General features: G+C 47.6%; 20 non-coding genes and 2 pseudogenes across 20 annotated transcripts; all 22 read left to right on the top strand.

The window, feature by feature from the left end:
* The first annotated feature begins 10063 nt into the window (after positions 1 to 10063).
* LOC135001628 (U1 spliceosomal RNA) lies at positions 10064 to 10227 on the top strand. Its single transcript, XR_010203009.1, has one exon. It is a non-coding gene; the product is annotated as a U1 spliceosomal RNA (small nuclear RNA).
* A 152-nt stretch (positions 10228 to 10379) lies between these two features.
* LOC135001606 (U1 spliceosomal RNA) lies at positions 10380 to 10542 on the top strand. The gene has a single exon (XR_010202998.1). It is a non-coding gene; the product is annotated as a U1 spliceosomal RNA (small nuclear RNA).
* Positions 10543 to 11213: 671 nt separating this feature from the next.
* Positions 11214 to 11377, top strand: LOC135001648 (U1 spliceosomal RNA). Its single transcript, XR_010203027.1, has one exon. It is a non-coding gene; the product is annotated as a U1 spliceosomal RNA (small nuclear RNA).
* A 152-nt stretch (positions 11378 to 11529) lies between these two features.
* On the top strand, positions 11530 to 11665 carry LOC135001621 (U1 spliceosomal RNA; annotated as a pseudogene).
* Positions 11666 to 12363: 698 nt separating this feature from the next.
* Positions 12364 to 12527, top strand: LOC135001627 (U1 spliceosomal RNA). Its single transcript, XR_010203008.1, has one exon. It is a non-coding gene; the product is annotated as a U1 spliceosomal RNA (small nuclear RNA).
* A 152-nt stretch (positions 12528 to 12679) lies between these two features.
* LOC135001613 (U1 spliceosomal RNA) lies at positions 12680 to 12842 on the top strand. Its single transcript, XR_010203003.1, has one exon. It is a non-coding gene; the product is annotated as a U1 spliceosomal RNA (small nuclear RNA).
* Positions 12843 to 13488: 646 nt separating this feature from the next.
* Positions 13489 to 13652, top strand: LOC135001637 (U1 spliceosomal RNA). The gene has a single exon (XR_010203017.1). It is a non-coding gene; the product is annotated as a U1 spliceosomal RNA (small nuclear RNA).
* Positions 13653 to 13804: 152 nt separating this feature from the next.
* Positions 13805 to 13967, top strand: LOC135001609 (U1 spliceosomal RNA). Its single transcript, XR_010203001.1, has one exon. It is a non-coding gene; the product is annotated as a U1 spliceosomal RNA (small nuclear RNA).
* A 671-nt stretch (positions 13968 to 14638) lies between these two features.
* LOC135001636 (U1 spliceosomal RNA) lies at positions 14639 to 14802 on the top strand. The gene has a single exon (XR_010203016.1). It is a non-coding gene; the product is annotated as a U1 spliceosomal RNA (small nuclear RNA).
* A 152-nt stretch (positions 14803 to 14954) lies between these two features.
* On the top strand, positions 14955 to 15117 carry LOC135001660 (U1 spliceosomal RNA). Its single transcript, XR_010203039.1, has one exon. It is a non-coding gene; the product is annotated as a U1 spliceosomal RNA (small nuclear RNA).
* A 671-nt stretch (positions 15118 to 15788) lies between these two features.
* Positions 15789 to 15952, top strand: LOC135001647 (U1 spliceosomal RNA). The gene has a single exon (XR_010203026.1). It is a non-coding gene; the product is annotated as a U1 spliceosomal RNA (small nuclear RNA).
* A 152-nt stretch (positions 15953 to 16104) lies between these two features.
* LOC135001614 (U1 spliceosomal RNA) lies at positions 16105 to 16239 on the top strand (annotated as a pseudogene).
* Positions 16240 to 16938: 699 nt separating this feature from the next.
* LOC135001633 (U1 spliceosomal RNA) lies at positions 16939 to 17102 on the top strand. The gene has a single exon (XR_010203013.1). It is a non-coding gene; the product is annotated as a U1 spliceosomal RNA (small nuclear RNA).
* A 152-nt stretch (positions 17103 to 17254) lies between these two features.
* LOC135001610 (U1 spliceosomal RNA) lies at positions 17255 to 17417 on the top strand. The gene has a single exon (XR_010203002.1). It is a non-coding gene; the product is annotated as a U1 spliceosomal RNA (small nuclear RNA).
* Positions 17418 to 18088: 671 nt separating this feature from the next.
* On the top strand, positions 18089 to 18252 carry LOC135001639 (U1 spliceosomal RNA). The gene has a single exon (XR_010203019.1). It is a non-coding gene; the product is annotated as a U1 spliceosomal RNA (small nuclear RNA).
* Positions 18253 to 18404: 152 nt separating this feature from the next.
* On the top strand, positions 18405 to 18567 carry LOC135001604 (U1 spliceosomal RNA). The gene has a single exon (XR_010202996.1). It is a non-coding gene; the product is annotated as a U1 spliceosomal RNA (small nuclear RNA).
* Positions 18568 to 19238: 671 nt separating this feature from the next.
* On the top strand, positions 19239 to 19402 carry LOC135001651 (U1 spliceosomal RNA). Its single transcript, XR_010203030.1, has one exon. It is a non-coding gene; the product is annotated as a U1 spliceosomal RNA (small nuclear RNA).
* Positions 19403 to 19554: 152 nt separating this feature from the next.
* Positions 19555 to 19717, top strand: LOC135001666 (U1 spliceosomal RNA). Its single transcript, XR_010203044.1, has one exon. It is a non-coding gene; the product is annotated as a U1 spliceosomal RNA (small nuclear RNA).
* A 671-nt stretch (positions 19718 to 20388) lies between these two features.
* Positions 20389 to 20552, top strand: LOC135001642 (U1 spliceosomal RNA). Its single transcript, XR_010203022.1, has one exon. It is a non-coding gene; the product is annotated as a U1 spliceosomal RNA (small nuclear RNA).
* A 152-nt stretch (positions 20553 to 20704) lies between these two features.
* Positions 20705 to 20861, top strand: LOC135001657 (U1 spliceosomal RNA). The gene has a single exon (XR_010203036.1). It is a non-coding gene; the product is annotated as a U1 spliceosomal RNA (small nuclear RNA).
* Positions 20862 to 21532: 671 nt separating this feature from the next.
* On the top strand, positions 21533 to 21696 carry LOC135001650 (U1 spliceosomal RNA). The gene has a single exon (XR_010203029.1). It is a non-coding gene; the product is annotated as a U1 spliceosomal RNA (small nuclear RNA).
* A 152-nt stretch (positions 21697 to 21848) lies between these two features.
* On the top strand, positions 21849 to 22011 carry LOC135001665 (U1 spliceosomal RNA). Its single transcript, XR_010203043.1, has one exon. It is a non-coding gene; the product is annotated as a U1 spliceosomal RNA (small nuclear RNA).
* The last annotated feature ends 1373 nt before the right edge of the window (positions 22012 to 23384 follow it).

Genomic DNA, 23384 nt, shown 5'->3' with positions numbered 1-23384 from the left:
GTCAGTGGGGAGAGGAGCAGGAGGGAGTTGTCAGTGTGTGGAAGTGATGAGAGTTGTCAGTACTGGGGAAATGTGTGTGTACTAGATTTAGGAGTGTGTGTTTGTGAGAGGTTTCAGTTGGGGAATTAGAGTTCATACAGTCTAGCCTAGCTGCCACCCCCTGAGGGTTAGCCCTATCCGCCACCCCCCCAGAGGGTTAGGATTAGGTATCATGTGACTGCTGGAATCCCGAGCGCCGGATGCCATACCCAACCCCCTTTACTTTTTCAGGCATTTCTATCTCTCCTCTCTCTATGGTGTTCCGATTGCCCACTTTCCCTTGTGCTTTTCTCTCTCTCTCCTTTGTTTAGAGCATCAGTTTCTGTAGTCCACTTTATCCTTATTTTTTCCAGTGTTTCACTATCTCTCTGATGTAATGAGGATGTATGGTCTAGAGGGATCAGTAATGCATTGTACTGTATAGAGGCGTCAGGGATGTAGCGTAGGGTATAGAGGCGTCAGGGTTGTAGCGTAGGTTATAGAGGCATCAGGAATGTAGCGTAGGGAATAGAGGCATCAGGGATGTAGCGTAGGGTATAGAGGCGTCAGGGATGTAGCATAGGGAATAGAGGCGTCAGGGATGTAGCGTAGGGAATAGAGGCGTCAGGGATTTAGCTTAGGGAATATAGGCATCAGGGATGTACTAGCAGGTATATAGAGGTCAGTGTACTGTATAGAGGGGTCAGTAATGCAGTGATGGTTATAGAAAGGTCAGTGATGTAGTGTAGGGTATAGAGGGGTCAGTTATGTAGTGTGGGGTAAAGAGGGGTCAGTAAAGATACTAAGCTGTACTTAGAACACTTAGTACTTAGAACACTTCTTGAATTAAGACACAACCTGCAAGAAAAAGTATGCAATATGGGTGAAAAGGCAAATGTCAGAGGTCTGATACAAGTGACCAGCTCCACACCTTGCACCACATAGCGTTATGTTAAACTGGGATATGTTCTTTTTTGGTGTGTGTGTGTGTGTGTGTGTGTGTGTGTATGTGTGTGTGTGGGGGGGGGGGGGGGTGCCAAAGGAAATTTTTGCCATTGGCTCCTTTGGTCTAGAACCAGCCCTGATCACAAAATACTTTTGTCTGAGCAGACTGGACACTGATCAGCGTTGGCTCATTCTCAGCCCCCCGCCCAGCCTCTGCTGCCAACAGACTGCTATTAGCTAGTTAACCTTCTGCCTTCCCTATCTATGACACAGACTGCTGCTAATGCTACCAGAATGTTCCCAGTGGCTTCACACCAAATTGAATCCCAGCCGATGATGTAGGGCAGCGTGTGGGGGAGGGGGTCAGTTGCTGTGGCTCCAACATGGTAACCGCCAATGGACTGCAATGCTTTATCGAAAGGGGGGGCGCCAGTCCCTTACTTTGCCAGGGGCGCTTGGACCCCTAGCTACACCTCTGTTGACCCTAACCGATACCCCTAAACTAACCATAATTCCTGCAGTAAAAATCCATGTTTCTATGTATATAGGGGGTCATTCCGAGTTGATCGCTTGCTGCCGTTGTTCGCTGCGTAGCAATCAGTTGAAAAAAAATGGCTAATCTGTGCATGCGCATGCTCCGTAATGTGCATGCGCATCGTACGGGTACAAAGTCCATTGTGGTTTTGCACTAGTTCTAGCGATTATTCCAATCACAGAACAGGCCACAAGGAGATTGACAGAAAGAGGGCGTTTCTGGGTGTCAACTGACCGTTTTCAGGGAGTGCTTGGAAAAATGCAGGCGTGGCAGAAGAAATGCAGACGTGGCTGGGCATTCGCTGGATGGGTGTGTGACATCAAAAGCCGTCCCTCGGTTGTTAGAATCAACGCACACGAAGTGTAACTACAGTGCTGGTCTTATTTTGAAACGATTTTGCAGGCGCTCTGCTGCTCAAGTGTTCGCACTTCTCCAAAGTGAATATACACTCTCCAGTGGGCAGCGACAATGCGTTTGCATGGCTGCTAAAAACTGCTAGCGAGCAATCAACTCAGAATGACCCCCATAGTGTATTGCAAGAAAATATCTGTAAATCAAATGGTACCGTAAGTGCGGTATATACTCGCACTTCTTTGCGGGGTGAGAACATCTCCCCTAAGTGAAGTCAGCCCTATGAATAGAGTTTGTGTGATCCCTGTGCAGCAGTCACAGAAAGGGTTCATCTCTGCAGTTTGTCACTCAAATTACATTGCTGCATTTTTTCTAGAAGTGGATCTGAGAGCTGTTACCCGCAGACCAGCTACAATAATTATCCTGGGTACTCACTAGACCAGTGGTTCTCAAACTGCACCCTGGGGTGCCTCAGGATACTTGCAGGGGTGCCTTGGATTGGTGGTCCAGGACCAATTCAAAATATTTATAGTTAGTGTTATAGGCAAAACCAGTGCTGTTGGCTGGCAATCATAACATATGTGCACAAGCAGAAGCAAATCCTGTCCCCTACCAAAGGGCCAGTGCTAGGGTGTTTGGCGCCTCCCTGCAAACTATTAATTTGGGCCCTCTCTCCAATACTTAATAAAGGGACAGTGCGCTCCTTAAAAAAAGAAGGTGTGGTATCACAAGGAAGGGGCATGGCCACACAATAGCACCCCAAATCAAAATACGCCACACAGTAGCACTATCTTATTGTCATTACACCGCATGTAATAATAATAATAATAATAATAATACCCACAGTCGCAGTGCCCTTTATACACATAACCACCATATCAGTGCAGCTTACACACATAATGCCAACAGTAGCAGTGCCCCTTCTACACATGCCCACGGTGGCAATCCTTTACATGGCAAATATCAACCTGGTTTTGCCATGTAAAGGATTGCCACTTTAAAAAACAAACAATAAAAAAAAAAAAAAAACAACAGGAAAAAACACAAAATCTCTCACTTTCTGATTCTCACACCCTATTACATTCCTCCCTATATATTTAAATGTTTCTATTACTGTATGTTCCCTCTTCCCTTCTCCAAACTATACACATCAACATTTTTTAGTATTTCCAGGTAAGTTTTGTGATGTAGGCCATGCACAATTTTAGTTGCCCTAATGTATTTACAGCCTTCTGGAGATATGGCTTCTGGAACTGAACACAGGATTCTAAATGTGGCTGTACCAAGGACCTATACAGTGGCATTACAGGTTGAGTATCCCTTATCCAAAATGCTTGGGACCAGAGGAATTTTGGATATCGGATTTTTCTGTATTTTGGAATAATTGCATACCATAACGAGATATTATGGTGATGGGACCTAAATCTAAGCACAGAATGCATTTATGTTTCATATACACCTTATACACACAGCCTGAAGGTCATTTTAGCCAATATTTTTTATAACTTTGTGCATTAAACAAAGTGTGTGTACATTCACAGAATTCATTCATGTGTCATATACACCTTATACACACAGTCTGAAGTTCATTTAATACAATATTTTTAATAACTTTGAGTATTAAACAAAGTTTGTGTACACTGAGCCATCAAAAAACAAAGGTTTCACTATCTCAGTCTCACTCAAAAAAGTCTGTATTTCGGAATATTCCGTATTTCGGAATATTTGGATATGGGATACTCAACCTGTATTACTTTTTTCTGCTACTGGTTCTTTAACCTATGCAAACAAGCATCTGACTTGCCTTTCCTATTGCTTTGTTACATTGCTCACCTGAAATAGTAATACTTAGATAGCTTTCCTCTTGCCATTATAATGCCCTTAATATTATAGTTAGCCTTTGCATTTTTGAGACGTGTATGATTTTGCATTTTTTGGCATTAAATGTTGCCATGTTCTTGACCATTCCTCTAGTCCAGGGGCAGAACTGCCAGAGACAACAGAGTCAGTTGCCGCCGGGCTCCAGCCCTGAAGGGGCTCCAGCCCTAAAGGGGCTTCCTCCATTGCCCCCCGGCTGTTACGTGCCCTTCCTACTAAATAGACAAAGGCACTACCAGCAGGGTCTCGCAGTTTGTACATTCCATGCCGTAACACCCTTCTTTCCACCTTTTTCAAGACCCAGCCCAGCAGCCTCGCCGCTGCCACCACCGCTAGCTGCAGCACTGCCAGCGGTGGGGTGCCCCTGCTTCTTCTCACACCACAGATAGCTGGGCAGCACTGCAACTGCCTGCCTGATTGCTCCGCCCCCTTCCGGCTCCCAAGCACCTCTGCTGCCCAGTGATCCAGGAGCCTGCTGCTAGGAAGAAGTGGCCGAGCTTCAGCAAGCGAGTCTGGACACTGGCGGAGGAAGCCATGATAACCAGATAATGGGGAGTGGAGAGCCAGTTCCTAGGTAATACTTTATACAGCTGGTTGAGATCCTGGTCGGTGGATATGGATTCCAAGAAAACCCTGGAGGTGCTTCCTTTCAAGGGAGACACTCTCTTTGGAGAAGACCTCAATAAGATTGTAGCTGATCTGGCTACTGCTAAAACAGCTTGCCTACCTCGTATGACTCCTACCACGCAGAAGGCTAAAAGTACTTTCCCTTGGCCCTTTCATCCCTCAGGTAAAGCGTACCCAAGGTCAGGCATACCCAAAGCAAGCTCATGCTTCCATACCTGCCAAGCCCAGACTGAAGCAAGCCTGGGCTGCCCATCAGCCTGCTTCCAAAACGGACAAGCCTGCCGCATGACGGTGCAGGCCTCCCTCTGGGGGATCCCAGGGTGGGGGGCCCGACTTCTAGGTTTGGCATAGAAAGGTATAATTCTAAGCTAGAGAATTCTGTTTGGAGCTCACCTTGTACTTTGTGAAGAAATAATCAGCATTGTGGCTGAGCAGATACATGTAGTGTGTGGCTGCAAACTGCATGGATCTGCTGCGTTGTAATGCTGATACTTTTTTTTTGCAAAGTACCAATAGCTTCATATAATGTTCACAATTTTTATGCAGGATCAAATAGCTCAATAGGTAGGGTGTTTGATTAGAATTCAACAGGTTATAGGTTTGAATCCTGGGTATGGTAGTTTGAGATGTGTTATTTAATAAAGTATGTTGTTCTGACTGCTGGGATATCATACTAAATAAATGTAGTTGATCAATTTTTTTTTTATTTTTTTTTTAAACTAGGGACAATTTCCAGATACTTTTCTTTATAACTGAGATTGCCCCCTGGAACTTCACATCAGTTGACAACTATGCATGAGTGGGCAGTGCTTGCTCTGGATCTGCCCACCCATTTATGTGCCGTCATAAAAGAAAGCACAACTGACAGTTATCCTGGGCGTACACTACACAATTATCTGTCAGGCTATCTATCCAGTCTGGATGGATGGAATGAAAATCTGGTAATGTATAGTAGCAAATGTCAATTAACCATTTGCTCCCAAACACTAGAAAAGTGGTCAAAAATGGTCATTACACAAATTGGTTAAACCCAAAATTTAACCAATTTGTTTAGGGGACCATGTTTGTCCATTTTCTAGTGTTTGAGAGTAAATCGTTGATGGTCATTTGCTCACATAGATAACCGGATTTCTATTCCAACCAGCCAGTGTTGGAGATATGGTCTGCCAGATTACATAATGCATACCAGAGCCATAACTAGACTTTTTGGTGCCCTGTGACAGAGAATTATATGCCCCCCCCCTCCCCTCCCCATTTTTGCAATATGGACAAAAGGCGCATGCCTTGTGGGGAAGGGGCATAACAAGATTGGTCTCAGAGAAAGCACATGAGATATGAAGATATATCTAGTATACTTGACACTCAATGGTTTGTGGTATTGCCGGGGTGCCCTCCTTAAATGCATATACAGTCACACATGGCGTGTTTGTGCAAATGGCATATCAGCAGTCAGCACTAACTGGTGACATGCCATTTGTACAAGTAAGCCATGTGTGACTAATATATAAACATACTTTATTAAATAACACCTCAAACTATCATACCCAGGATTCAAATCTATAACCTGTTGAATTCTAATCAAACACCCTACCCATTGAGCTACTTGATCCTGCATCTATTCTAACCTCCAAAAACAGATTCAGTTGCATTTTCCAGCGTGTTTTGTTTGCGCCTTTGCAAATGTCTTACATCGACAAACTTATTTAGTACTATTTTGCAAATAGGGTTACATTGTCGCCACATTGTGTTCCCTAATTGCTTGATTTTTTAAATGCAACAATTGATAAAGACACCTGATAATTGCTCTGTGGAGTGTTATTTTGTGTCTACTTCTTATCTACATTTAATTCCCTACCTCTAATCAAGGCATTTTTAAATGCTGGGGGCTGCCAGGACGTGAGGCCTACCTAGACTTTAGATCGGAATTTGAATGTACTTGTGAACTAACTTAATTTCCTACTTCTAAATTCATTCCTAAATTCACTACTTACATTAATCCTGTAGTTGGGCATTTTGAGCCTTCAATTGTGGGTATTGTTTTGTGTCCAGACCAGCAGCTGGTGGTGTGCATTTGCTGGAAAGGCATCGAAGACCTCCGATATGCTGCATCTCCTGATGTGTGTCTCCCTCAAGTGGCTGTCAGCAAATGCATGCTAGACACCCCATTCCAAGCTGATTGTGACATCACGGAACATGCATCATAGAACAGGCATGCTAGAATATGGGTCTTCAACCTGCGACCCTCCAGCTGCTGTGGAACTACATATACCAGCATGCCCTGCCTCAGTTTTAGCATACCTTAATAGCAAAACTGTGGCAGGGCATGCTGGGATGTGTAGTTTCACAGCAGCTGGAGGGCCACAGGATGAAGACCCATGTGCTAGAGCCAAGCCGCAGGTACATTGAATGCTAGCAAGCTGAATGTTTAAATCCTTTTTGTTCCGCAGCATTCCAATGCGGAAGATTCCATGGAACCAGAGATTATTCCATTGAGAAGGACATGCTGCCTGGATGACTGCACTGTGCAAATTAAATCACGGAGCCAGTTGGCTTGTGGGTGGCTCTGGTGACTGGGTGGTTGGGTGGGCGGTGTGTCAGAGGTGGAGCACATGCAAATGAATGTGTATCATCCTGCTAGTGAGAGTGAAAACTCATGCAGGAGTGTGCCTGCTTGTCAGTGGGTTATGCACCTTGCCAGGCGTCAAATCTACATGGAGCAGCTGGAGGGGACAAGAGCAGGTTTGCAAAATATAGATAGAAGAGCATATATGCTGGCGCATTCTCCATGATTGTGTCAGCTTATGTTTTGGTGCACTGCACTTTCCTCCACTAAGTTTTAGCCATTTTGGTTAAACGCAAGTGTAGTTGCTTCTCGCCCTTTTGGCTGTGATCTTGTATCGTGGTTGAAGAGTCTGCTGGAGGGATTGTTTTCTTCATTGACGAGAGACTGAAGATATTACAGGATGGAAGGCTTGGGAACACTATCTGTTTTTCAGTTGTGGAAGAGTTGAAAGACAGCTTTTCCTTGCCAATATCTCTCTTTTGCAAAGAGCTACGCATTGGAAAATTCAGGGCTATACCGTGTAGATGAAGCACTAACAGGAGGCTTTAAAATTTTCATTCTAGTTTCCTTCGTTTGGGAGAAAAATGCAAAGGTACAAGACAGCTTTTCCTTGCCAATATCTCTCTTTTGCAAAGAGCTGCACATTGGAAAATTCAGGGCTATGCCGTGTAGATGATGGCCTAACAGGAGGCTTTAAAATTTTCTTTCTAGTGTCCTTCGTTTGGGAGAAAAATGCAAAGGTACAAGACAGCTTTTCCTTGCCAATATCTCTCTTTTGCAAAGAGCTACGCATTGGAAAATTCAGGGCTATGCCGTGTAGATGATGGCCTAACAGGAGGCTTTAACATTTTCTTTCTAGTGTCCTTCGTTTGGGAGAAAAATGCAAAGGTACAAGACAGCTTTTCCTTGCCAATATCTCTCTTTTGCAAAGAGCTACGCATTGGAAAATTCAGGGCTATACCGTGTAGATGAAGCACTAACAGGAGGCTTTAAAATTTTCATTCTAGTGTCCTTCGTTTGGGAGAAAAATGCAAAGGTAGCTTGTGCCATCGCCACTCTGCTCCTTGTGCCGCCTTGGCGGTTTACATGAGCCACTGCGGTGACGTTGTCTGACTGGATCAGAACCGGTTGGTCGCAAAGTAAGGTCTCCGCTTGACGTAGGGCATTGTATATGGCCCCTAGTTTCAGGATGTTGATGTGAAGACAAGTCTCTTGACTTGACCAAAGACCTTGGAAATTTCTTCCCTGTGTGACTGCTCCCCAACCTTGGAGGCTTGCATCTGTGGTCACCAGGATCCAGTCCTGAATGCCAAATCTGCGTCACTCGAGAAGGTGAGCTCTCTGCAGCCACCACAGGAGTGATACCCTGACCCTGGGGGACAGGGTGATCAACCAATGCATCTGTAAATGTGACCCAGACCACTTGTCCAGTAGGTCCCATTGGAAAGTCCTCGCATGGAACCTGCCGAATGGAATGGCTTTGTATGATGCCACCATCTTTCCCAGGACTCGAGTGCAGTGATGCACTGACACAAGTTTTGGTTTCAATAGGTTCCTGACAAGAGTCATGAGTTCCTGGGCCTTTTCTATCGGGAGATAAACCCTCTTCTGGTCTGTGTCCAGAATCATGCCCAAGAAAGACAGACGAGTCGTAGGAACCAACTGCGACTTTGGGATATTGAAAATCCAGCGGACAACAGGTGTCAAGCCGTGTGTTGCCTTTGTCAAGCTGTAATAAGTAGGGGTAAGGACGTTAACCACCTCAGAACATCCTCCCTTATACGTCACCTGCAGCGCATTAATCATAAGTCAGTGACAAGTTCAAAAACTTTGGATGACAGCGGAAGCAGTCCACTGACCACTAAATCCCTTCCTCTTGTAACCAAGCTCCTGCAAACCACACCACCAACTCCCTCAGTGTCAATTTCCTCCTTAGACAGGAGAGCCAATAGTCCTGCAGGCCATGTCACTGGCAAGTCTGACGAGTCCTCTCCTGCCTGGGATTCCTCCGATGCATCCTTGAGTGTAACGCCTACTGCTGCTGGCGCTGCTGTTGTTGCTGCTGGGAGTCGATCGTCATCCCAGAGGGGAAGTCGGAAGACCACTTGTACTACTTCCAGTAGGCAATTGACTGTCCAACAGTCCTTTGCGAGGAAGATGAAATATCACAGCAGTCATCCTGCTGCAAAGCGGATAACTCAGGTCTTGTCAGCCTGGGTGGTGAGAAACGTGGTTCCGGTATCCATCGTTAATTCAGAGGCAACTAGAGACTTGATTGAGGTACTGTGTCCCCGGTACCAAATGCCATCTAGGTTCCATTTCTCTAGGCAGGCGATACCGAAAATGTACACGCTTCTCCCAGGGCAAGGCTCACCCATTGCACTCTGGGTGTGCTGCTCCTGCGATTTCCCCAAATGTGGGACACTTGACTGCATAATTTGTGTTTCCTCTGGTCGGCTCTCGTATAATTCAGATCTCTTTGTCTCAGGTCTCTCTCCAGCCTAGTTTGCTGTCTGTTTCCACTTCTCTTTTCTTGAGCCGCTCCCTTCTATGTCCTTGCGCACTATCCTGACTTCTCCCGTCTGCTTACTTTGTGCCTTCCAACGCACAATGCGAACTACAGGTAGTGCTGCAGGGCCCACACCCTTTTAGTTGCCTTACAGAGCAGCTCTGGAGCTGTTACAGTGCCCAGCTGCTGCAAGAAATCAGCTGGAATGCTTTAGGGGCTGGGGCATTGCCAACATGAGCCCCACACCGAAGGAGGGTGGGGGTGTTTAATGCGAACTAAGGGTCATCCAAGCGCCGCAAAAGGCCGCCATGCCCTGCATACCCCTTTTCTCTTTTCATATGCAGATGAGGGTTCCAGCCAACTTTGGCCCACTGCTTGGATGACATCACTGTATGCAAATCCGTCTGCTGCAGACCTTCCCCCAGGAATGCTTGTACTAGTTGTTGCATTTGGTTTGTTGTTTGGGGGTGCTTCAGTATTAGGCAGCCTTCTGCCCTCCCATGTTCATTTGAAAATATGTGTTCTCCCTGCAGTTGTTGTCCCCAGATGAGAGTTCCCTTGTGCTGCCTCAGTTGAATCTCCTTTACTTGACAGATATATGCCTGAGCAGCGGCCCTCCCTAGCCCTATCCCAAATCATACTTATTTTGCATAGGAGATACCATGGTCATGAAGATTGTTCTCCCAGGGTGAGGTTCATTCATTGCATTCTGGGTATGCTGACCCCTGTGATTTCCCCAAATGTGGGAAACTCGACTGCATTATTTGTGGTAGTGGGGGACTGTGTTTGTGCTTTCCTCTGGTCAGCTCTGGTAAAAGTCAGATTTCTTTGTCTCAGATCTTCCTCTAGCCTTGTTCTTCTTTCGAGAGTTCCCTTGTGCTGCCTCAGTTGGATCTCCTTCACTTGACAGGGGGGTGCCCGAGCAGCGACCCTCCCCAGCTCTAGCCCAACTCCTACTTACCTGCCAGGTGAGATACTATGATCAGGAAGGTGCTTCTCCCAGGGCAAGGCTCACCCATTGCACTCTGGGTGTGCTGCTCCTGCGATTTCCCCAAATGTGGGACACTTGACTACATAATTTGTGTTTCCTCTGGTCGGCTCTCGTATAATTCAGATCTCTTTGTCTCAGGTCTCTCTCCAGCCTAGTTTGCTGTCTGTTTCCACTTCTCTTTTCTTGAGCCGCTCCCTTCTATGCCCTTGCGCACTATCCTGACTTCTCCCGTCTGCTTACTTTGTGCCTTCCAACGCACAATGCGAACTACAGGTAGTGCTGCAGGGCCCACACCCTTTTACTTGCCTTACAGAGCAGCTCTGGAGCTTTTACAGTGCCCAGCTGCTGCAAGAAATCAGCTTGAATGCTTCAGGTGCTGGGGCATAGCCAACATGAGCCCCACACCGAAGTAGGGTGGAGGTGTTTAATGCGAATTAGGGGTCATCCAAGGGCCGCAAAAGGCCGCCATGCCCTGCACATCCCTTTTTTCTTTTCATATGCAGACGAGGGTTGAAGCCAACTTTGACCCACTGCTTGGATGACATCACCATATGCAAATCCATCTGCTGCAGGCCTTCCCCCAGGAATGCTTGCACTAGTTGTTGCATTTGGTTTGTTGTTTGGGGGTGCTTCAGTATTAGGCAGCCTTCTGCCCTCCCATGTTCATCTGAAAATATGTGTTCTCCCTGCAGTTGTTGTCCCCAGATGAGAGTTCCCTTGTGCTGCCTCAGTTGAATCGCCTTTACTTGACAGAGATGTGCCTGAGCAGCGGCCCTCCCCAGCCCTATCCCAAATCATACTTATTTTGCATAGGAGATATCATGGTCATGAAGATTGTTCTCCCAGGGTGAGGTTCATTCATTGCATTCTGGGTATGATGACCCCTGTGATTTCCCCAAATGTGGGAAACTCGACTGCATTATTTGTGGTAGTGGGGGACTGTGTTTGTGCTTTCCTCTGGTCAGCTCTGGTAAAAGTCAGATTTCTTTGTCTCAGATCTTCCTCTAGCCTTGTTCTTCTTTCGAGAGTTCCCTTGTGCTGCCTCAGTTGGATCTCCTTCACTTGACAGGGGGGTGCCCGAGCAGCGACCCTCCCCAGCTCTAGCCCAACTCCTACTTACCTGCCAGGTGAGATACTATGATCATGTAGGTGCTTCTCCCAGGGCAAGCCTCACCCATTGCACTCTGGGTGTGCTGCCCCTTTGATTTCCCCAAATGTGGGAAACTTGACTGCATAATTTGTGTTTCCCCTTGTCGGCTCTCGTATAATTCAGATCTCTTTGTCTCAGGTCTCTCTCCAGCCTAGTTTGCTGTCTGTTTCCACTTCTCTTTTCTTGAGCCGCTCCCTTCTATGCCCTTGCGCACTATCCTGACTTCTCCCGTCTGCTTACTTTGTGCCTTCCAATGCACAATGCAAACTACAGGTAGTGCTGCAGGGCCCACACCCTTTTACTTGCCTTACAGAGCAGCTCTGGAGCTGTTACAGTGCCCAGCTGCTGCAAGAAATCAGCTTGAATGCTTCAGGGGCTGGGGCATAGCCAACATGAGCCCCACACCGAAGGAGGGTGGAGGTGTTTAATGCGAACTAGGGGTCATCCAAGCGCCGCAAAAGGCCGCCATGCCCTGCACGCCCCTTTTCTCTTTTCATATGCAGACGAGGGTTGAAGCCAACTTTGACCCACTGCTTGGATGGCATTACCATATGCAAATCAATCTGCTGCAGGCCTTCCCCCAGGAATGCTTGCACTAGTTGTTGCATTTGGTTTGTTGTTTGGGGGTGCTTCAGTATTAGGCAGCCTTCTGCCCTCCCATGTTCATCTGAAAATATGTGTTCTCCCTGCAGTTGTTGTCCCCAGATGAGAGTTCCCTTGTGCTGCCTCAGTTGAATCTCCTTTACTTGACAGAGATGTGCCTGAGCAGCGGCCCTCCCCAGCCCTATCCCAAATCATACTTATTTTGCATAGGAGATACCATGGTCATGAAGATTGTTCTCCCAGGGTGAGGTTCATTCATTGCATTCTGGGTATGCTGACCCCTGTGATTTCCCCAAATGTGGGAAACTCGACTGCATTATTTGTGGTAGTGGGGGACTGTGTTTGTGCTTTCCTCTGGTCAGCTCTGGTAAAAGTCAGATTTCTTTGTCTCAGATCTTCCTCTAGCCTTGTTCTTCTTTCGAGAGTTCCCTTGTGCTGCCTCAGTTGGATCTCCTTCACTTGACAGGGGGGTGCACGAGCAGCGACCCTCCCCAGCTCTAGCCCAACTCCTATTTACCTGCCAGGTGAGATACTATGATCAGGAAGGTGCTTCTCCAAGGGCAAGGCTCACCCATTGCACTCTGGGTGTGCTGCTCCTGCGATTTCCCCAAATGTGGGACACTTGACTGCATAATTTGTGTTTCCTCTGGTCGGCTCTCATATAATTCAGATCTCTTTGTCTCAGGTCTTTCTCCAGCCTAGTTTGCTGTCTGTTTCCACTTCTCTTTTCTTGAGCCGCTCCCTTCTATGCCCTTGCGCACTATCCTGACCTCTCCCGTCTGCTTACTTTGTGCCTTCCAACGCACAATGCATACTACAGGTAGTGCTGCAGGGCCCACACCCTTTTACATGCTTTACAGAGCAACTCTGGAGCTGTTACAGTGCCCAGCTGCTGCAAGAAATCATCTTGAATGCTTCAGGGGCTGGGGCATAGCCAACATGAGCCCCACACCGAAGGAGGGTTCATCCAAGCGCCACAAAAGGACGCCATGCCCTGCACATCCCTTTTTTCTTTTCATATGCAGACGAGGGTTGAAGCCAACTTTGACCCACTGCTTGGATGACATCACCATATGCAAATCCATCTGCTGCAGGCCTTCCCCCAGGAATGCTTGCACTAGTTGTTGCATTTGGTTTGTTGTTTGGGGGTGCTTCAGTATTAGGCAGCCTTCTGCCCTCCCATGTTCATCTGAAAATATGTGTTCTCCCTGCAGTTGTTGTCCCCAGATGAGAGTTCCCTTGTGCTGCCTCAGTTGAATCTCCTTTACTTGACAGAGATGTGCCTGAGCAGCGGCCCTCCCCAGCCCTATCCCAAATCATACTTATTTTGCATAGGAGATACCATGGTCATGAAGATTGTTCTCCCAGGGTGAGGTTCATTCATTGCATTCTGGGTATGCTGACCCCTGTGATTTCCCCAAATGTGGGAAACTCGACTGCATTATTTGTGGTAGTGGGGGACTGTGTTTGTGCTTTCTTCTGGTCAACTCTGGTAATAATCAGATTTCTTTGTCTCAGATCTTCCTCTAGCCTTGTTCCTCTTTCGAGAGTTCCCTTGTGCTGCCTCAGTTGGATCTCCTTCACTTGACAGGGGGGTACCCGAGCAGCGACCCTCCCCAGCTCTAGCCCAACTCCTACTTACCTGCCAGGTGAGATACTATGATCATGTAGGTGCTTCTCCCAGGGCAAGGCTCACCCATTGCACTCTGGGTGTGCTGCCCCTGTGATTTCCCCAAATGTGGGAAACTTGACTGCATAATTTGTGTTTCCCCTGGTCGTCTCTCGTATAATTCAGATCTCTTTGTCTCAGGTCTCTCTCCAGCCTAGTTTGCTGTCTGTTTCCACTTCTCTTTTCTTGAGCCGCTCCCTTCTATGCCCTTGCGCACTATCCTGACTTCTCCCGTCTGCTTACTTTGTGCCTTCCAACACACAATGCAAACTACAGGTAGTGCTGCAGGGCCCACAACCTTTTACTTGCCTCACAGAGTAGCTCTGGAGCTGTTACAGTGCCCAGCTGCTGCAAGAAATCATCTTGAATGCTTCAGGGGCTGGGGCATAGCCAACATGAGCCCCACACCGAAGGAGGGTGGAGATGTTTAATGCGAATTAAGGGTCATCCAAGCGCCACAAAAGGACGCCATGCCCTGCACATCCCTTTTTTCTTTTCATATGCAGACGAGGGTTGAAGCCAACTTTGACCCACTGCTTGGATGACATCACCATATGCAAATCCATCTGCTGCAGGCCTTCCCCCAGGAATGCTTGCACTAGTTGTTGCATTTGGTTTGTTGTTTGGGGGTGCTTCAGTATTAGGCAGCCTTCTGCCCTCCCATGTTCATCTGAAAATATGTGTTCTCCCTGCAGTTGTTGTCCCCAGATGAGAGTTCCCTTGTGCTGCCTCAGTTGAATCTCCTTTACTTGACAGAGATGTGCCTGAGCAGCGGCCCTCCCCAGCCCTATCCCAAATCATACTTATTTTGCATAGGAGATACCATGGTCATGAAGATTGTTCTCCCAGGGTGAGGTTCATTCATTGCATTCTGGGTATGCTGACCCCTGTGATTTCCCCAAATGTGGGAAACTCGACTGCATTATTTGTGGTAGTGGGGGACTGTGTTTGTGCTTTCTTCTGGTCAACTCTGGTAAAAGTCAGATTTCTTTGTCTCAGATCTTCCTCTAGCCTTGTTCTTCTTTCGAGAGTTCCCTTGTGCTGCCTCAGTTGGATCTCCTTCACTTGACAGGGGGGTGCCCGAGCAGCGACCCTCCCCAGCTCTAGCCCAACTCCTACTTACCTGCCAGGTGAGATACTATGATCAGGAAGGTGCTTCTCCCAGGGCAAGGCTCACCCATTGCACTCTGGGTGTGCTGCTCCTGCGATTTCCCCAAATGTGGGACACTTGACTGCATAATTTGTGTTTCCTCTGGTCGGCTCTCGTATAATTCAGATCTCTTTGTCTCAGGTCTCTCTCCAGCCTAGTTTGCTGTCTGTTTCCACTTCTCTTTTCTTGAGCCGCTCCCTTTTATGCCCTTGCGCACTATCCTGACTTCTCCCGTCTGCTTACTTTGTGCCTTCCAACGCACAATGCAAACTACAGGTAGTGCAGCAGGGCCCACACCCTTTTAGTTGCCTTACAGAGCAGCTCTGGAGCTGTTACAGTGCCCAGCTGCTGCAAGAAATCAGCTTGAATGCTTCAGGTGCTGGGGCATAGCCAACATGAGCCCCACACCGAAGGAGGGTGGAGGTGTTTAATGCGAATTAGGGGTCATGCAAGCGCCGCAAAAGGCCGCCATGCCCTGCACATCCCTTTTTTCTTTTCATATGCAGACGAGGGTTGAAGCCAACTTTGACCCACTGCTTGGATGACATCACCATATGCAAATCCATCTGCTGCAGGCCTTCCCCCAGGAATGCTTGCACTAGTTGTTGCATTTGGTTTGTTGTTTGGGGGTGCTTCAGTATTAGGCAGCCTTCTGCCCTCCCATGTTCATCTGAAAATATGTGTTCTCCCTGCAGTTGTTGTCCCCAGATGAGAGTTCCCTTGTGCTGCCTCAGTTGAATCGCCTTTACTTGACAGAGATGTGCCTGAGCAGCGGCCCTCCCCAGCCCTATCCCAAATCATACTTATTTTGCATAGGAGATATCATGGTCATGAAGATTGTTCTCCCAGGGTGAGGTTCATTCATTGCATTCTGGGTATGATGACCCCTGTGATTTCCCCAAATGTGGGAAACTCGACTGCATTATTTGTGGTAGTGGGGGACTGTGTTTGTGCTTTCCTCTGGTCAGCTCTGGTAAAAGTCAGATTTCTTTGTCTCAGATCTTCCTCTAGCCTTGTTCTTCTTTCGAGAGTTCCCTTGTGCTGCCTCAGTTGGATCTCCTTCACTTGACAGGGGGGTGCCCGAGCAGCGACCCTCCCCAGCTCTAGCCCAACTCCTACTTACCTGCCAGGTGAGATACTATGATCATGTAGGTGCTTCTCCCAGGGCAAGGCTCACCCATTGCACTCTGGGTGTGCTGCCCCTTTGATTTCCCCAAATGTGGGAAACTTGACTGCATAATTTGTTTTTCCCCTGGTCGGCTCTCATATAATTCATATCTCTTTGTCTCAGGTCTCTCTCCAGCCTAGTTTGCTGTCTGTTTCCACTTCTCTTTTCTTGAGCCGCTCCCTTCTATGCCCTTGCGCACTATCCTGACTTCTCCCGTCTGCTTACTTTGTGCCTTCCAACGCACAATACGAACTACAGGTAGTGCTGCAGGGCCCACACCCTTTTACTTGCCTAACAGAGCAGCTCTGGAGCTGTTACAGTGCCCAGCTGCTGCAAGAAATCAGCTTGAATGCTTCAGGGGCTGGGGCATAGCCAACATGAGCCCCACACCGAAGGAGGGTGGAGGTGTTTAATGCGAATTAGGGGTCATGCAAGCGCCGCAAAAGGCCGCCATGCCCTGCACGCCCCTTTTCTCTTTTCATATGCAGATGAGGGTTGAAGCCAACTTTGACCCACTGCTTGGATGACATCACCATATGCAAATCCATCTGCTGCAGGCCTTCCCCCAGGAATGCTTGTACTAGTTGTTGCATTTGGTTTGTTGTTTGGGGGTGCTTCAGTATTAGGCAGCCTTCTGCCCTCCCATGTTCATCTGAAAATATGTGTTCTTCCTGCAGTTGTTGTCCCCAGATGAGAGTTCCCTTGTGCTGCCTCAGTTGAATCTCCTTTACTTGACAGAGATGTGCCTGAGCAGCGGCCCTCCCCAGCCCTATCCCAAATCATACTTATTTTGCATAGGAGATACCATGGTCATGAAGATTGTTCTCCCAGGGTGAGGTTCATTCATTGCATTCTGGGTATGCTGACCCCTGTGATTTCCCCAAATGTGGTAAACTCGACTGCATTATTTGTGGTAGAGGGGGACTGTGTTTGTGCTTTCCTCTGGTCAGCTCTGGTAAAAGTGAGATTTCTTTGTCTCAGATCTTCCTCTAGCCTTGTTCCTCTTTCGAGAGTTCCCTTGTGCTGCCTCAGTTGGATCTCCTTCACTTGACAGGGGGGTGCCCGAGCAGTGACCCTCCCCAGCTCTAGCCCAACTCCTACTTACCTGCCAGGTGAGATACTATGATCATGAAGGTGCGTCTCCCAGGGCAAGGCTCACCCATTGCACTCTGGGTGTGCTGCTCCTGCAATTTCCCTAAATGTGGGACACTTGACTGCATAATTTGTGTTTCCCCTGGTCGGCTCTCGTATAATTCAGATCTCTTTGTCTCAGGTCTCTCTCCAGCCTAGTTTGCTGTCTGTTTCCACTTCTCTTTTCTTGAGCCGCTTCCTTCTATGCCCTTGCGCACTATCCTGACTTCTCCCGTCTGCTTACTTTGTGCCTTCCAATGCACAATGCAAACTACAGGTAGTGCTGCAGGGCCCACACCCTTTTACTTGCCTTACAGAGCAGCTCTGGAGCTGTTACAGTGCCCAGCTGCTGCAAGAAATCAGCTTGAATGCTTCAGGGGCTGGGGCATAGCCAACATGAGCCCCACACCGAAGGAGGGTGGAGGTGTTTAATGCGAACTAGGGGTCATCCAAGCGCCGCAAAAGGCCGCCATGCCCTGCACGCCCCTTTTCTCTTTTCATATGCAGATGAGGGTTGAAGCCAACTTTGACCCACTGCTTGGATGGCATTACCATATGCAAATCAATCTGCTGCAGGCCTTCCCCCAGGAATGCTTGCACTAGTTGTTGCATTTGGTTTGTTGTTTGGGGGTGCTTCAGTATTAGGCAGCCTTCTGCCCTCCCATGTTCATCTGAAAATATGTGTTCTCCCTGCAGTTGTTGTCCCCAGATGAGAGTTCCCTTGTGCTGCCTCAGTTGAATCTCCTTTACTTGACAGAGATGTGCCTGAGCAGCGGCCCTCCCCAGCCCTATCCCAAATCATTCTTATTTTGCATAGGAGATACCATGGTCATGAAGATTGTTCTCCCAGGGTGAGGTTCATTCATTGCATTCTGGGTATGCTGACCCCTGTGATTTCCCCAAATGTGGGAAACTCGACTGCATTATTTGTGGTAGTGGGGGACTGTGTTTGTGCTTTCCTCTGGTCAGCTCTGGTAAAAGTCAGATTTCTTTGTCTCAGATCTTCCTCTAGCCTTGTTCTTCTTTCGAGAGTTCCCTTGTGCTGCCTCAGTTGGATCTCCTTCACTTGACAGGGGGGTGCACGAGCAGCGACCCTCCCTAGCTCTAGCCCAACTCCTATTTACCTGCCAGGTGAGATACTATGATCAGGAAGGTGCTTCTCCCAGGGCAAGGCTCACCCATTGCACTCTGGGTGTGCTGCTCCTGCGATTTCCCCAAATGTGGGACACTTGACTGCATAATTTGTGTTTCCTCTGGTCGGCTCTCATATAATTCAGATCTCTTTGTCTCAGGTCTTTCTCCAGCCTAGTTTGCTGTCTGTTTCCACTTCTCTTTTCTTGAGCCGCTCCCTTCTATGCCCTTGCGCACTATCCTGACTTCTCCCGTCTGCTTACTTTGTGCCTTCCAATGCACAATGCAAACTACAGGTAGTGCTGCAGGGCCCACACCCTTTTACTTGCCTTACAGAGCAGCTCTGGAGCTGTTACAGTGCCCAGCTGCTGCAAGAAATCAGCTTGAATGCTTCAGGGGCTGGGGCATAGCCAACATGAGCCCCACACCGAAGGAGGGAGGAGGTGTTTAATGCGAATTAGGGGTCATCCAAGCGCCACAAAAGGACGCCATGCCCTGCATGCCCCTTTTCTCTTTTCATATGCAGACAAGGGTTGAAGCCAACTTTGACCCACTGCTTGGATGGCATTACCATATGCAAATCAATCTGCTGCAGGCCTTCCCCCAGGAATGCTTGCACTAGTTGTTGCATTTGGTTTGTTGTTTGGGGGTGCTTCAGTATTAGGCAGCCTTCTGCCCTCCCATGTTCATCTGAAAATATGTGTTCTCCCTGCAGTTGTTGTCCCCAGATGAGAGTTCCCTTGTGCTGCCTCAGTTGAATCGCCTTTACTTGACAGAGATGTGCCTGAGCAGCGGCCCTCCCCAGCCCTATCCCAAATCATACTTATTTTGCATAGGAGATACCATGGTCATGAAGATTGTTCTCCCAGGGTGAGGTTCATTCATTGCATTCTGGGTATGATGACCCCTGTGATTTCCCCAAATGTGGGAAACTTGACTGCATTATTTGTGGTAGTGGGGGGCTGTGTTTGTGCTTTCCTCTGGTCAGCTCTGGTAAAAGTCAGATTTCTTTGTCTCAGATCTTCCTCTAGCCTTGTTCTTCTTTCGAGAGTTCCCTTGTGCTGCCTCAGTTGGATCTCCTTCACTTGACAGGGGGGTGCCCGAGCAGCGACCCTCCCCAGCTCTAGCCCAACTCCTACTTACCTGCCAGGTGAGATACTATGATCAGGAAGGTGCTTCTCCCAGGGCAAGGCTCACCCATTGCACTCTGGGTGTGCTGCTCCTGCGATTTCCCCAAATATGGGAATCTTGACTGCATAATTTGTGTTTCCTCTGGTCGGCTCTCGTATAATTCAGATCTCTTTGTCTCAGGTCTTTCTCCAGCCTAGTTTGCTGTCTGTTTCCACTTCTCTTTTCTTGAGCCGCTCCCTTCTATGCCCTTGCGCACTATCCTGACCTCTCCCGTCTGCTTACTTTGTGCCTTCCAACGCACAATGCATACTACAGGTAGTGCTGCAGGGCCCACACCCTTTTACATGCTTTACAGAACAGCTCTGGAGCTGTTACAGTGCCCAGCTGCTGCAAGAAATCAGCTTGAATGCTTCAGGGGCTGGGGCATAGCCAACATGAGCCCCACACCGAAGGAGGGTGGAGGTGTTTAATGCGAACTAGGGGTCATCCAAGCGCCGCAAAAGGCCGCCATGCCCTGCACGCCCCTTTTCTCTTTTCATATGCAGATGAGGGTTGAAGCCAACTTTGACCCACTGCTTGGATGACATCACCATATGCAAATCCATCTGCTGTAGGCCTTCCCCAGGAATGCTTGTACTAGTTGTTGCATTTTGGTTTGTTGTTTGGGGGTGCTTCAGTATTAGGCAGCCTTCTGCCCTCCCATGTTCATCTGAAAATATGTGTTCTCCCAGCAGTTGTTGTCCCCAGATGAGAGTTCCCTTGTGCTGCCTCAGTTGAATCTCCTTTACTTGACAGAGATGTGCCTGAGCAGCGGCCCTCCCCAGCTCTATCCCAAATCATACTTATTTTGCATAGGAGATACCATGGTCATGAAGATTGTTCTCCCAGGGTGAGGTTCATTCATTGCATTCTGGGTATGCTGACTCCTATGATTTCCCCAAATGTGGGAAACTCGACTGCATTATTTGTGGTAGTGGGGGACTGTGTTTGTGCTTTCCTCTGGTCAGCTCTGGTAAAAGTCAGATTTCTTTGTCTCAGATATTCCTCTAGCCTTGTTCTTCTTTCGAGAGTTCCCTTGTGCTGCCTCAGTTGGATCTCCTTCACTTGACAGGGGGGTGCCCGAGCAGCGACCCTCCCCAGCTCAAGCCCAACTCCTACTTACCTGCCAGGTGAGATACTATGATCATGAAGGTGCTTCTCCCAGGGCAAGGCTCACCCATTGCACTCTGGGTGTGCTGCTCCTGCGATTTCCCCAAATGTGGGAAACTTGACTGCATAATTTGTGTTTCCCCTGGTCAGCTCTCGTCAGATCTCTTTGTCTCAGGTCTCTCTCCAGCCTAGTTTGCTGTCTGTTTCAACTTCTCTTTTCTTGAGCCGCTCCCTTCTATGCCCTTGCGCACTATCTTGACTTCTCCCATCTGCTTACTTTGTGCCTTCCAACGCACAATGCGAACTACAGGTAGTGCTGCAGGGCCCACACCCTTTTACTTGCCTTACAGAGCAGCTCTGGAGCTATTACAGTGCCCAGCTGCTGCAAGTAATCAGCTTGAATGCTTCAGGGGCTGGGGCATAGCCAACATGAGCCCCACACCGAAGGAGGGTGGAGGTGTTTAATGCGAACTAGGGGTCATCCAAGCGCCGCAAAAGGCCGCCATGCCCTGCACGCCCCTTTTCTCTTTTCATATGCAGACGAGGGTTGAAGCCAACTTTGACCCACTGCTTGGATGACATCACCATATGCAAATCCATCTGCTGCAGGCCTTCCCCCAGGAATGCTTGTACTAGTTGTTGCATTTGGTTTGTTGTTTGGGGGTGCTTCAGTATTAGGCAGCCTTCTGCCCTCCCATGTTCATCTGAAAATATGTGTTCTCCCTGCAGTTGTTGTCCCCAGATGAGAGTTCCCTTGTGCTGCCTCAGTTGAATCTCCTTTACTTGACAGAGATGTGCCTGAGCAGCGGCCCTCCCCAGCCCTATCCCAAATCATACTTATTTTGCATAGGAAATACCATGGTCATGAAGATTGTTCTCCCAGGGTGAGGTTCATTCATTGCATTCTGGGTATGCTGACCACTGTGATTTCCCCAAATGTGGGAAACTCGACTGCATTATTTGTGGTAGTGGGGGACTGTGTTTGTGCTTTCCTCTGGTCAGCTCTGGTAAAAGCCAGATTTCTGTGTCTCAGATCTTCCTCTAGCCTTGTTCTTCTTTCGAGAGTTCTCTTGTGCTGCCTCAGTTGGATCTCCTTCACTTGACAGGGGGGTGCCCGAGCAGCGACCCTCCTCAGCTCTTGCCCAACTCCTACTTACCTGCCAGGTGAGATAATATGATCATGAAGGTGCTTCTCCCAGGGCAAGGCTCACCCATTGCACTCTGTGTGTGCTGCTCCAGCGATTTCCCCAAATGTGGGAAACTCGACTGCATAATTTGTGTTTCCCCTGGTCGGCTCTCGTATAATTCAGATCTCTTTGTCTCAGGTCTCTCTCCAGCATAGTTTGCTGTCTGTTTCCACTTCTCTTTTCTTGAGCCGCTCCCTTCGATGCCCTTGCGCACTATCCTGACTTCTCCCGTCTGCTTACTTTGTGCCTTCCAACGCACAATGCGAACTACAGGTAGTGCTGCAGGGCCCACACCCTTTTAGTTGCCTTACAGAGCAGCTCTGGAGCTGTTACAGTGCCCAGCTGCTGCAAGAAATCAGCTTGAATGTTCTTCGTTGATTGATGGAAGAAACATCTTACAAAAACTCTCCAGATTATTGACTTTTTAAAGTTTTTCTAGGAAACGTTCTAGATGAATGCTTATTAGCGTTTGTCAGAATGTACGTTTGCAAAGTGTCTCTGTGGCGCAATCAGTTAGCGTGTTCGGTTATTATCCAAAAGGTTGGTGGTTCAATCCCACCCAGGGACGTAATTTACCTTGTTATCAGATTTTGGTGATCTTTAAGTAGACAAGTCAAAATTTCAAACCCCCTCTTGTGGTGTAGGGTACCTGGCCTTCTCTGATGTAATCAGAGTTAGATTTGATTAAGTGATTTTATAAAAAAAACAGCTAGGAAGCACAATTTAGCAGTGGGTTGCAGAGAAAAAGAAATATGCTGGCAAAAAAATCCAATTGAGTGATTAAACAGCTCTTCATTTTCTGGCTTTATTTTTATGCTAACAAATTTGTTCTCTGAAAAGTGTCCACAAAGCAAAGTATCTGATTAACACCTTTGTAGGGATGGTTTTTCACCTATTACTAAATTAAACTTGCTTCATTGGAAAGGCAGCAAGATGCATCGTCATTTCAATATCTACTGAAATAATACAGGTTGACACCAGGAAACATTAACGCCACTGCATCCTTGCTGCTTTCTCATGTGGAAGTCTGTTTAATGTGAAAACAAGGTGATATCTAATTAGCACACAGGTAAGGAATTAAGAAAATCTTTATTTAAGGGTGAAGATGTTTCTCACAAAATCGTTGCCCCAATGCATCATTGAAATTCAAGCTGGAAAGATGATTTTAATATATCACTTGTACATTTTGTATTGCTCTTCTGGTGACAATGTAGTTTGTTTTTGTCAATTACCATTTTAATAATAGGGTAAAGAAAATTAAGTGGATTTTTGAAAGAAAACAATACTGTCAATATACTATTAAACAAATTAAAATGGTAAAAGTTATTGTACTTTAAGTAAAAATAAAAGAGCTAAAATATCAATCCCAATTTTGGATTACTTTAATTAAAAAAAAATGCATATAGCAGAGGATAGTTTCAATCTGCCTACCTCTGGGTTATCGGCCCAGCATGCTTCCATTGCAGTACTCTGCTGCACATGTAAGTGCAAGAGATCC

This window comes from Pseudophryne corroboree, unplaced genomic scaffold (genome assembly GCF_028390025.1).
Source record: "Pseudophryne corroboree isolate aPseCor3 unplaced genomic scaffold, aPseCor3.hap2 scaffold_166, whole genome shotgun sequence".
NCBI classification, from domain to species: Eukaryota; Metazoa; Chordata; class Amphibia; order Anura; family Myobatrachidae; genus Pseudophryne; species Pseudophryne corroboree.
This window is presented reverse-complemented; position numbering and strand designations above follow the sequence as displayed.